A 13,208-nucleotide genomic window follows, 5' to 3' on the forward strand; every position below is an offset into this window, starting at 1 on the left:
AGGCAGTTGCCTTGTATAACCTGCACCAGCCTTCCTGCTCTTTTGAATTTTCTCCTCCCACGCTGGAAACCCCTGCTGAGTCTTCCTGACTAGTTGGATCCTCTGTGCCCACCCGCCCCCCCAAGGAGCTCCACGCCACCTGCCACCCTCCAGGGTCCTGACTTCAGCACTGGGAATCCCTCAGGGCTGGAGGGCAGGGGAGAGAGCAGCTCGGGGCACCTGCTGGGCTCCATGAATAGAGAAGTAGCTCCAAGGGTTCCTTTGAGCCCTCAATCAGAGCCCTCCATTTCTTGCCCTTTACCTTCTAACCAGCTGGCAACGGGAAGGTCCCATTCAATGCCAAGTCTTCCCGCCTCCGGGGAGCCCGGGTTGCCCGGCTCCCAAGGGAACCTAAACTAAACTGGGTTTGTAAACCAGGTGAAATAAAGGACAGGCAAACAGACAGCTCAACCTAGACAAGGCTTAGTCAACTCATTTTTAACGCTGGCTACTCAATGAAGCTCTAAGGCCCCCTGGGAAATGGCCTTCAATTCTGGCTCCTCTTTCCCCCTTTTTTTTACCTATGGGTAGGGTGAGGCAGTGTGCTATAATGGTTAGAGTCTCTCGTGGAGACCAAATCAAATAATATTGAAAAGCACATTTCAAGCCTTGAATTAATCAGTATATAAATGTGTCGGTATATTAGTCATTATAAAATAAGTCAGTAAAGAAATATAAATATACATTTATGATGACAATGCCCTGTTGGCTGGGGTAGAAGGTTCACTCTTAACTTTGCATTAGTAACATTTGGCATATAGTAGTTCTTTCATACATATTTTATTGGAGACAGCTGGGTGGCTCAATGGATTGAGAGACAGGCCTGGAGATGGGAGGTCCTAGGTTCAAATCTGGCCTCAGACACTTCCCAGCTGTGTGACCCTGGGCAAGTCACTTAACCCCCATTGCCTAGCCCTTATCACTCTTCTACCTTGGAACCAATGCACAGTATTGATTCCAAGATGGAAGTTAAGGGCTCTTTAAAAATGTGGTTTATTATTATTATTATTGTGGTTATAATAATTATTATTGTTGTTCACAGTGTAGTTGTGAGGATTAAATGAGATAGCATGAAAATGTTTTGTAAGCCATAAAGTGACATATATAATATACATAATAAAAAATGTATGTACATACATACATATAGGCATAGAGACTATTCTTCACAGGTTTGTTGTGGGGCTCAAATGAGATTCTAGGTGTAAAGTGCTTTATAAACTTTAAAGCTCTCTATAAATGCCAGCTATCATGAAGAAGTTGGCCTGCAGGAGTCAGAAGCGACGCAGCATTTGCTGATTCAAAGCATTTGATCGTCCCCAAGGAAAAAAGGAAAGTTATGCTGACCTTCTCCTCTTCTTGCCCTAGGATGATGGAGCTCCTGTGAATGAACCAGGACTGGAACTGCTGATTGGCTGAGGCGGGGATACCGGCGATTTGGCGATCACTGAGGTAAGAGGAGGGCAATGCTGTGAAGCCTAGCTTTAGGCTACAGGGGTTAAAGGGTGCTGCTTCAGTCTGGACACACAGACTTAGAGTTGATACCTCTGCTAGCCTCAAAACAGATGCCCATTCTTGAAGAGAGAGAGAGAGACAGAGAGACAGAGACAGAGAGAGAGAGAGAGAGAGAGAGAGAGAGAGAGAGAGAGAGAGAGAGAGAGAGACAGAGACAGAGACAGAGACAGAGACAGAGAGAACAGAGAGAAAATGAAGAGAGGGAGAGAGAAACAGAGAGAGAGAACAGAGAGAGAGAGAGAGAGAGAGAGAGAGAGAGAGAGAGAGAGAGAGAGAGAGAGAACAAAGAGAAAATGAAGAGAGGGAGAGAGAACAGAGAGAAAATGAAGAAAGAGAGAGAGAGAGAGAGAGAGAGAGAGAGAGAGAGAGAGAGAGAGAGAGAGAGAGAGAGAGAGAGAGAGGCAACGACAGAGAGAAAGGGAGAGACAGGGATAAAGAAATGGAGGGAGAGAGACAGACAGAGAGACAGAAAAAGAGAGAGACAGAGACAGAGATAGAGGCAAAGACAGAGAAAGGGAGGCAGGGATAGAGAAATGGACAGAGAGACAGACAGACAGACAGAGAGACAGAAAGAGAGAGAGACAGAGATAGAGGCAAAGACAGAAAGGGAGAGGCAGGGATAGAGAAATGGAGGGAGAGAGAGAGAAATGGAGAGAGAGAAAGAGAGAGAGAGGCAAAGACAGAAAGAAAGGGAGAGACAAGGATAGAGAAATGGAGGGAGAGAGAGAAGGAGGGAGGGAGGGAGAGAGAGAAGGAGAGACAGAAAGGGAGAAAGAGAGAAATGGAGAGAGACAGAGATAGAGGCAAAGACAGAGAGAAAGGGAGAGACAGGGATAGGGAAATGGAGGGAGAGAGAAAGGAGAGAGAGGCATGGAGAGACAGAAAGGGAGAGAGACAGAGATAGAGAGAGATAAATGGAGAGAGAAACAGGGAGAAACAGACAGACATAGGAAGAACAGAGAGAGGTGAGGAGAGAGGGAGGGGGAAGAGAAAGAGAGAGAGGAGAGACAGAGAGAGAGAAAGACAGAGAGACAGACAGAGAGAGAGCACTCCTTTGAGAATTACATCACACATCGAGGTATATGAGAGGCATCTCATAAACAGCTGCTGCCTCAAACCTGTGTTCCTAACTCTGGATCCCTCTCAGGTACCAGACACGATAGTATTTGCCTCCATCTCCCCCACGACAAACACTCTCTTACTCAGCACCACTGTACAAAACTCGGTGTCAGATTTTAGAAGAAGGAGGCATTTTCATCGCCCGACTCCTTCCCCTTTAGGTAGGACCTGAGATCTGGAATGATGTTAAGGGATGGGGAGGATGGCAAGAGGAGGGTCAGGAGAGAGAAAAGCAGTGAATAATCCTGCTTAGAAGCCTGGCCAAAGTTTTTCCCTCTCCGCTGACACCAGTGATCCCTGTTGAAGGGGGCATAAGTCAAAACAAACCAGCCGATCCAAAAGCAAAGTCTTGTTTATCATCTCACTGGTCCTGCTGTGGCAGGCAGGCCTGGCTCTGCCTGGCTGAGGGAAATGATAACCTCTCAGCTCAAGGCTCAGGCGGGGGGAGACAGATCCCCTTCATACACAACTCTGAGGCGAACATGCCCACAGACCCAACTCACTCCTTTTGGGGAGAGGAACAAAAATGTCAGCCTCTCAGGCAAACTGGGAATCGTGTGGCCTTAGGAAAAAATAAGAATAAGGCATACAGACCTTCCTCTTTTCCTGTCTGCCATCCCTGAGCCTCGACCTGTGTTTTCCCTGTAAATCTCACCAATTGCCAGTGCCAGTGACACGGCCACTGGAGCAGGTGAGCGCCCGCCCGTCCCTGCCAAGCTTACTTTGTCTCTCTTAATTACTCTGCCTGTGTTCAGCCACATCTGCCTGCCTTTCTGGTCCTGTCCCCACCTCTCTAGGCCCCTCTGCTGACCTGAAAGTGAGGCAGGGGTGCTGCTGCTCCCCTGTTGCAGGAAGCCCATACCAGGCTGGGAAGCAGCAGCTGGATTCGTGGTGATGACCAGGCGGTGCACTCTGTCCACCAGGAGACTAAAATAATGTCACCCTCAGATTAGAGAAACAGGACTACGTTTGGTCAGTGGACACCTGGATGCCAGACGTAATGGGTAGAGAAATGGGGGACAGAAAAGGATGTTCTGGAAGGGGAAAGCTCTGAATCGTACAGTCTCTTTGGGGTGCAGATGGTGAATAGGTAAAGGCAGCCCACCTTCACCCCCTACACATCTTGGGACCTATTTTTTTTCAAATTCACCTTTTCTCTTAGAATCAATACTGGGTATAGGTTCCAAGTGGTAAGGGCTAAGCAAGGGGGCCACACAGCTTTTGAGGTTTGTTTTCGGTCTGAAGCCTGAGCTTCTGAGCCAGGGCTGTCCTGTTTTGTGGGTCGAACTGGGCAGGAGGGACCTGTGTGTTTTTAGTATTCGTGCTGAGACCAGACCCTTGGGGCTGAGTCAGCGAGGACTCTTTCTTCCCTTGGCTAGATCCAGCAAAGGGAACTTGGGGCGCAGGAGAGTCGTGTGGTGGATTGATTCCTGCAGACTTTGCGAGGGTGTCACAGGCAGAGCTGGGTCTTGTCAGCGTCCCCCAGATCTGTATCTCCCCAGGTCCTCCGGATTCTCCCCTTGGCCCCTACTACCTCTCCTGGACGGTAGCCCGGGGATTGGACCCGTTCGCTCACACAGAAGTATCAGGGACTTCCTGTGTTGCTCAGGCTCCAGAGAGGAGAAATAAGGCGGGGTCGAGAGTCTCCTTTTAAAAGAGGAACTTGGAGAAGGCGGCAGCTTTCACCTACTCAGCCCAGGCATGAGAAGAGCCCAGCTGCAGAGTAGAATTGAGAATGTAGACAGCCAGCCTGGAAGTGGGAGCCTTGGGGCCGGGAGTGTGTCTCCACATGGAGGCAGACGTGTATGAGAGTGTCCCTGTGGGTTGTTCTGTAAGTGGAGGGAGGGATTGGGACCCGGACCGAGAACAGTCTCTAGATTTGCAAAGTCTATATAAAACTGAAAGCTGGCCCTGCCCCCTGGCGCTTGACTTTGACGGTCACTAAAAATCTTATTTTCTTTCCTGAAATAGAAGAGGGTTAGGGCCGGGAGAAGGAACAGGAAGGGGGGAATGGAGGCACGGCTAGCGCCCCTCTTCCTCACTTCATTTCAATTCCACACGTATTTATTAAACCCAAGATTTATTAAGCATTAGCCTACTTCCTTGGGGATGCAAAGGCAAACAGGGAAACAGCCCCTGCCCTAAAGAAACTTCTATTGCCAAAGTAATTCGAGATGGGAGAAAGCACTGAAGACTAGGACTTCCAGGAAGGCTTCCTATAGGAGGTGCTGAGCTGAGCCTAAGGATTCTGAGAGGGGAAGAAGAAGTGCATCCCAGGCGGGGGCAACTGGGGATCCAGGACAGAAAGGAAGAGAGGTGGGAAATGGAATGCCAAGGCCAGAGAACAGGGAGTAGGCCAGTTTGACAGGAATGTCAAGTGAGTGAAAAGGACTAGTATGTAGTAAGTCTGGAAAGGTAGGCGGCAGCCAGCCTGTGTGAGGGCTTTAAATAGCAAGTGGATTCATTTGTATTTTATCCTAGAAGTACAGGACCATAGGAAGATCATGCTATACCCACAGCCAAGACTGTCAAAGGCAAAGGGCTGGGTGTGGTTTGGCCAAATAGGCATGTCTTTTCAAGATTCCTGGTGGACCTGGAGGTGCTCTACCTCTCTTTCTTTCTGTCTCTCTGTCTCTGTCTCTCTGTCTCTGTCTCTCTCTCTCTCTTTCTGTCTCCCTTTCTCCCTCTCTCCCTCTCTCTCTCTCCCTCTCTCTCTTTCTCTCTCCCTCTCTCCCTCTCTCTCTGTTTCTCTCCTTTCTCTCTCCCTTTCTCTCTGTCTCCCTTTCTCCCTCTCTCTATTTCTCTTTCTCTTCTCTCTCCTTTTCTCCCCCTGTCTGACTCTCTCCTCTCTCTTTCCCTTTCTCTTCTCTCTCCCTTTCTCCCTCTCTCTCTTTTCTCTCTCTCCCTCTCTCCCTCTCTCTCTCCCCCCCTCTGTCTGTCTCTCTCTTTCTGTCTCCCTTTCTCCCTCTCTCCCTCTCTGTCTCTGTCTCCCTCCCTCTCTTTCTCTCTCTCTCTCTATGTCTCTCTGTCTCTCTTTCTGTCTCTCTTTTCCCTCTCTCACTCTCTCTCTCTTTCTGTCTCCTTTTCTCCCTCTCTCTATTTCTTTCTCTTCTCTCTCTCCCTCTCTCCCTCTCTCTCCCTCCCCCATCTGTCTCTCTCTTTCTGTCTCCCTTTCTCCCTCTCTCCCTCTCTGTCTCTGTCTCCCTCGCTCTCTGTCTCTCTCTCTCTTTCTGTCTCCCTTTTCCCTCTCTCTCCCTTTCTCTCTCTCTGTCTCCCTTTTCCCTCTCTTACTCTCTCTCTTTCTCCCTCTCTCCCTCTCTCTCTCCCTCCCCCCCTCTCTGTCTGTCTCTCTCTGTCTGCCTTTCTCCCTCTCTCCCTCTCTGTCTCTGTCTCCCTCCCTCTCTTGCTCTCTCTCTCTCTCTCTGTCTCCCTCTCTCACTCTCTGTCTCCGTTTCTCTCTCTTCCTCTCTGTGTGTGTCTTTCTCTCTTCTTCCCTCTCCCTCTTTCTCTCACCCCTCCTGTATTCCAGGTGACAAATTAGGTAGAGTCCTGAATCAGGGCCTAGCTTTGTCCTGGGAAGGGGTCCCACAGGATGGATCATCTATCCCAGATCACCAGGATCTGAAGGCTTCAAGCTGGTGCCAGGAATGGGGTGGGGGTAGAGGGCAAGGGGGGGGGATCCCTCATTTGAAATGATCTTTGCAGTGCGTCTTTGGCATGCATCACCCTAAGCAGTCTGAAGTAATCTGACTTGATAGCTGTCATCTTGCAAAATAGCATCATGCAAACAAAGGATGATCTGTCAAACAAGGGGACGCTGGCAGAGCCCCATTTGAAGTCTTGCTGTCATTTCTTAGCAAGTCCAACTCCCTGGGCAGCCCAGCTCCTAGGAGTAGCATGAGTTCTGAAAGCTTTCTTGATCTCTGCAAAAACAGTGTCCCCATCTGCTCTGGAACCCTGCTGATGTTTCCCCCTCCCCTTTGGCCACTGCTGAAATGGGCTTTCTCTGGCCTTGTCGTTCCATAATTTCCATTTGGATTTCCTTGTGAGCTAAAAGGAACCTCAGAGCCCATTGGGTCCAAACAGCTCATTTTACAGATGAAGAATGAATTACCAAGGGCCAGAGAAATGAAATGATTCCTCAGGGTCACTGAAGTGGTGAGGACTGTGTTTGAGCTCAGGCCCCCGCTTCCTCTTCTACCCTAATTTTACCAGATTTCCAGGGTACTGTGCTATCTCTCATTTCTTTCAGAGACTCGTTAGTTATTCCAGAGGTTCTTGGCAGACTAGTCAATCCAGGACCATTCCTTTGTTCTTGGGTGGGCTGGGGATTCTGAGGGCAGCTAAGGGATGAGTTTTGGAAGTCGATGAAATCTTCTAGAAGTCTTTATACAAAAACTGGGGATGGAAGGTGAGGTGCTATACGGTACATGAAGATTACACAAAATCCCTGCTAGCACTTAGATTTATAGGTGTGTGTGTGTGTGTGTGTGTGTGTGTGTGTGTGTGTGTGTGTGTACCTGTACACATTTGTCTTCCCCAGTAGAAATTAAATTCCTTAAGAACAGGGATCATTTACTTTTCTCTTTCTATGCCTGCCACTTGGCACATAGTAGGGTTTGGTGGTGGTGGTGGTGGTGATGGTGTGTGTGCTTTAAGTCCTTACCTTCTGTCTTAGAATTGATACTGAGTATTGGCTAGACAATGAAGGTTAAGTGACTTTTCCAGAGTCAAATAGCTAGAAAGTGTCTGAGGCCAGATTCGAGCCCAGACCCTCCTGACTCCAGGCTGGAGCTCTATCCACTGTGCCACCTAGCCCCCTGTCATTTGCTTTTAAGAATAGTAGGAAGGCATACATATGGAGAAGGAGATGGGAATATTGGCTGCAGTGGGCAAAGAAGACAAGGTGGGATTAGATTAGCTCTTGAAAGAGTCTCTTATTTTCTTATATATTGGATGACCCTGCGCCATCTATCCCCCATCCCTTCAGAGTAAGGGACTGTTTGATTTGTGTCTTGATATCTCCAGTGCCTTGCACATAGTAGGCACTCATCAAATATTTTTCTAATTGTTGAATAAGCAGGGTTTGAGTGGGAGAGCATTCCTGGCAAATATAGATTCCAGAGGCAGAAATGAGCAGAGGATATGGGGAGGGATAGCAAAATGATCCAGCTGGTTGTAGGCAGAGTGCTCACTGTCCTTATCCACTGAGACTTGATACCCTTTGTCCTCCTATTGAGTTCACAGTGGCAAACTTAGCATCTTGAGGGGAGGAAGTTTGGAAGAATAAGAGAGAGAGCTGATCTCAGACTTGGAATAAATATGGAAGGACAGTGAATGCTACATCTCTAGGATAATTCCCACTTCATAGGACCATTGATAGAATATAAGCTCCTTGAGGGCAGGAACTATGAATTTATGAATTTGTGTCCAGTACAGTACCTGCCACACGTTATTGTTCAGTTGTGGCTGACACGGTGACTCCATGGACCATAGCGTGCCAATATTGTCCATTGAGTTTTCTTGGCAAAGATATTGGAGTGGTTTGCCATTTCCTTCTCCAGTGGATTAAGGCAAACACAGATTAAGTGATTTGCCCAGAGTCACCCAGCTAGTGAGTGTGATTGATTGATTGTCCAGGACCAGTTTGTAGAGAAAACAAGTAGACTATTCTCCCTCTGGCTTTTAGATGGCTGCTTTGTGAACCTGGAACAAATGGCAGTTTGCAGTTCTATGAAGGAAGGACTCAATTGATTTGTATTCCTAGCCTTTAGCTTTTGTTGAGGTTAGATGTTGATCTAGATGGTAAGTCCCTTTCTGAGAAGTCCTATAAGGTAATGGAAAGAGCCCTGGAAGTCCATGATTCAAATCTTTCCAGGATCTAGGGCAAGTCCTATAGGTCTTTTGTTTCCTCATCTTTAGAAAGAAGGATTTGGACTAACTAATTTTTAAAAGCCTAGCCAGCTCTCTTTATCCTTTGATGTTCCCAGGGGTCTTGCTGGGGTGCTGGTGAAGGCAAAGCCTGAGGGAAGCCTCTCTGGTCTATTTTGCCACCCTTCCCCAGCTCCTGTCAATTGGACATACTGGCTCCTGAAGCCTAATATTAGTCTGCCTCCAAGATCTTCTTTGGTGGAGAAACCAAAGAGGGGAACAGAGCTAGTCACTAGCAATGGAGCCACCAATGTCTATATGTGTCTGCTTGAGCTCACTCAGATGGAGGTGAGAGGTTGGATCCTAAGACAGTCGCTGACTTCCTCTCCAGGAGTCTCCATTGTTTCTTTAACAATTGTTTCGGAGTATCTTCCCTTCCGTCTTTGAGAGTGGGACCTATTAGGGCCAGGCAGCACTTGGGAGTAAGTGAGATTTCTTTCCACCCTCCCTTGGTCTGCTTTGCCTTTAAGTTGAACCAGGAACACAGTTTCTCCTGTTCCTATAACGATTTTGAAGAGTAATAACATAACATGAATGTTGAACATGCTCTGCCTATTTGAAAGGATCTAAATGACTTTTGATGGCTGAGTTTTAAAAGGTCCCTATCTCCTCTTTGTCAGCTAGGGTAGGAAAAGCTTCCCCAGAAGAGATGGGATGTGACTATTGCAGTATTTTCTTTTGAGGATGGGGGTTGACTTTTCAAATGGAATTATTGGTAACTGGATAATATTTTTTTTCTTTTTGCTCAGCTCTCTGAAGTGTTCATTTTATTGCTCTGAAACATTTTATTACTGTTCTCTTGTGTAAAGTGTTTGGTTCTGGGTTGAAAAATCTATCCAGGGACCAGGAGCAGACCAGATATCTGCCAAACAGCATGGCGTCAGGGAGGGGTATGGGCAATGGGACTGTCCTCAGTACTTTTATAGCCTTTGCCATCAGAGGAACATGTTAGCCATCATTTGATTTATTCAGATACTTCTAATCTAGGGAGTGAGGGAGAGGTGTACCTTCTCACATACTTACCTCCTGGAGAAATGGAAGCCAGGAAAGGATAGGTAGAAGTCTGAATCATATCTGGAAGTAAAACCCAGGAATTTGTTCCCAAATGCTATGATTTAGGAGAACTCCCAGTTAGGGAAAGTGAGGAAACTGGAAAAAGCAAGAAGTTAGGTGCTTTGAGATCTACTTATTTTGGGAGCCAAGCATCCTATGCCACTATTTTAAATAATAATTATTTGTAATAATGATAACAACTCATTCCTCTAAAATTTATCCATCTATCAGAATTGCCTACCCAGTACTCAGCTGAGAATCATGGAAGGAAGCCCAAAAGGCCTTTGAATGGCTTTGATCAAGGGCAACAGTTGATGAATGAAAACATTTTCAGTTCATTTACAAGACCATCCATCAGAGCCACTTGACTTAAAAGGAGAGCTGATTAAGGGAAGCAGTGGTTGGAAACAAAACAGACTTTTGAGGTGGGACAAAATAAAAAGAGAGAGAAAGATAAACAGAAAGAAAATGGGATAGAAGACAATATATAGTTATCATTATTGTGAATGTGAATGGAATGAGCTCACCCATAAAATGGAAGCGGATAGCAGAATGGATTAGAATACAGAATCCAACAAAATGCTGTGGACAAGAGACATGTTTGAAATAGAAAGACACACACAGAGTTAAACTAAAGGACTGGAGCAGAATCTATTATGCTTCAGCTGAATAAAAAAGGCAGGGACAATAATCATGATCTCAGACTAATCAAAAGCAAAAAACAGACCTAATTAAAAAATATAATCAGGAAACTATATTTTGCTAAAAGATGCCATAGGTAATGAAGTTATATTTTTTTTTAATTTACAGCAAATTTCTTTGATATAAAGGCCTTATTTCTCAACTATATAGGTAACAGTCAAATTTATAAAAATGACTTCCATTCCTCAATTGATAAATGGTGAGAGGACTTGATCAGGCAATTTCACAAGAAGAAATAAAAGCTACTTACAGTCATATAAAAAAATGCTCTACTGTTGATTAAAGAAAGGCAAATTAAAATGACTCTGAGGTACCACCTCACACCTATCAGAAATGACAAATGCTTGAGGGGATGAGGGAAAAATTACATTAATGAATTGTTGGTAGAGTAGTGAGCAGGTCTGACCATTGTGGGGAACAATCTGGAACGATACTCAAGGGGCTATAAAACTGTGCATACCCTTTAATACCCCAAAGAGATCAAAGAAAAAGGAAAAGGACCTGCATGTACAAAAATATTTATAGAAGCCCTTTTTATGGTGGCACAGAAATGGAAGTTATGGGGGATACTCATCAATCGGGGTGCTGAACAAATTGTGGCATCTGGTTATGATGGAATGTTATTGTGCTATAAGAAATGATGAGAGGAGTCGTTTCAGAAAAACTTAGCAACATCTACATGAAATGGTCCAAAGTGAAGTGAGAACTGAGAGATCATCATGCACAATAACAGCAATGCTATAACGATGATCAACTGAAAAAGACTTAGCACTCTGATCAGTACAATAATCCAAGACAATTCCAAAGGACCCATGATGAACAAAATACTATTGGGGTCAGCTAAGTGGTTCGATGGATTGAAAGTCAGGCCTTGAGACAGGAAGTCCTGGGTTCAAATTTGACCTCAGATACTTCTGAGCCAGGTGTCCCTGGGCAAGGCACTTAACCCCCATTGCCTAGCCCTTACCCCTTTTCCTTCCTTTGCTTTGGAACCAATACTCAATATTGATTCTTTTATATATATAAACCCTTACCTTCTGTCTTGGAGTCAACACTGTGTATTGGCTCCAAAGCAGAAGAGTGGTAAGGGCTAGGCAATGGGGGTCAAGTGACTTGCCCAGGGTCACACAGCTAGGAAGTGGCTGAGGTCGGATTTGAACCTAGGACCTCCTATCTCTAGGCCTGGTTCTCAATCCATTGAGCTGCCCAGCTGCCCCCTCTCTCAATATTAATTCTAAGACTGAAGGTAAGGGTTAAAAAAAAATAAAATTTGAATTAAAAAAATGCTATCCAACTACAGAAATGGAACTGACGAGCCCTGAGGGCAAATCGAAATCTATATTTTTGCATTTTTGGGTGATATGGTTAACATGGAAATATATTTTGCATAATTTCCCATGTGGAATTGCTATCATATTGTTGGCCTCCTCGGTGGATGGTGGGGGGGGGCGGGAGAGAAATGGGAAGGAAGGGAAAGAATCTGAAATTCCAAATTTAAAAGGAAAAGAATGTTTAAAATGAATAAATGATAGAATTATTAAAAAGAAAAGAACTAATTGACTTTTCATCTTGCTTACCCTTCCACCAAAGCTGGTGCCCTCCTTTCCTGACCCCAAACCTGGTGGAAGTAGCAACTGAGAAGGGAGAACAGTGTAAAGGGCAACTCAGTCTGACAGCCAAGAGAGAGGACAAGAAGAAAAAAATTCAGACACAAAGCTTGAAAAACACAAGTGTGAAACTGTCTGGGGTAGAAGCAAACCACCCTATACCCCTCAGAAGCCCCTGAGGTGCCCCCCAAGGGCATCATCCTCCTGTGCTGTGAGAGATGAGCCTAATGATAGCCCCTCATCATTAAGACAGGATTAAATTTTCTTCAGGTAGACTCTGGTTAAGAGGGCAAGGAAGTCTGCCATATTTTAGACAGATTTCTATCCCATCTAGTTAAAATAAAAATTAAAAGTTGTAGTTGCTTAAAGGGGCGAATCATCAGCTGGTTGGAAAGCTCAGCTATAATAATAATCATGACTCAATTTACATTTGTATGGGATTTTACAATTTTCTGTGATCTTATTGGAGCCTCACACCATCCCTGGGATGCAGACATGGTGGGCATTATTATTTCCATTGGACAGCTGAGAAACCAAGGCTTGAATGGGTGCAAGGACTTGCCCAGGGTCATACATAGCTAGTAAGTGGCATAACTGAAATACAGCCCACCCCCTCCCTTCCCTCTTCATCTCTACCCCACCCTTCTGCCTCCCAGCCCAATGTTTTGTTCCTTCCTGATAAGGAATCTTATCCAGGATGCATTTTACTCTACTTCAGCCAGTGGTGGCCCCTTCTTAATGAGACATTTCTCCTTTCTTCTGAGCCCTCTCATCCTGAACTTGCATTTACTTTTAATTAAAAAAAAAAAACCTTTTACCTTCTGTCTTTCAGTGATGCCAAGGATCAGTTCTAAGACAGAAGAATAGTAAGCCTTAGACATTTGGAGTGAAGTGACCTGGCCAGGGTCACATAGCAAGGAAGTATCTGAGGCCAGATTTAAACCAAGAACCTCTCTCCACCTAGATGCCCCAAATTGTCATTCTTTAGCTCCCACAAGATAGAGGGGAGCACCGTGACATGATGTGGATAGAATGCTGACTTTGGAGACAGGGAGATATTATGGGTTCAAATCCTGTCTCTGGCAATAATGCCTATGTTTGCATGTGCCAGACACTGTGCTAAGCACACAAACAAAGGTAAAAAATGCAGTAATTAGGTTTAGATCAACATCTCACACCCTACACCAAGATAAACTCAGAATAAGAGAATGACTTGAATATAAAGAAGGAAACTAGAAATAAATT

At 45.5% G+C, this 13,208-nt stretch overlaps 1 protein-coding gene across 14 annotated transcripts in view; it reads left to right on the forward strand.

Annotated features, from left to right (window-relative positions):
* ZMIZ1 (zinc finger MIZ-type containing 1) overlaps nucleotides 1-13,208 on the forward strand; it is a 477,780-nt gene that overhangs the window by 175,091 nt on the left and 289,481 nt on the right. For all 14 annotated transcript variants that reach the window (XM_056799734.1, XM_056799767.1, XM_056799744.1 and 11 more), the window contains one exon: nucleotides 1,405-1,488. The gene's annotated coding sequence lies outside the window, so the exon portion shown is untranslated. The remainder of the gene's footprint in view (nucleotides 1-1,404; nucleotides 1,489-13,208) is intronic.

This window comes from Monodelphis domestica, chromosome 1 (genome assembly GCF_027887165.1).
Source record: "Monodelphis domestica isolate mMonDom1 chromosome 1, mMonDom1.pri, whole genome shotgun sequence".
Classification (NCBI taxonomy): Eukaryota; Metazoa; Chordata; class Mammalia; order Didelphimorphia; family Didelphidae; genus Monodelphis; species Monodelphis domestica.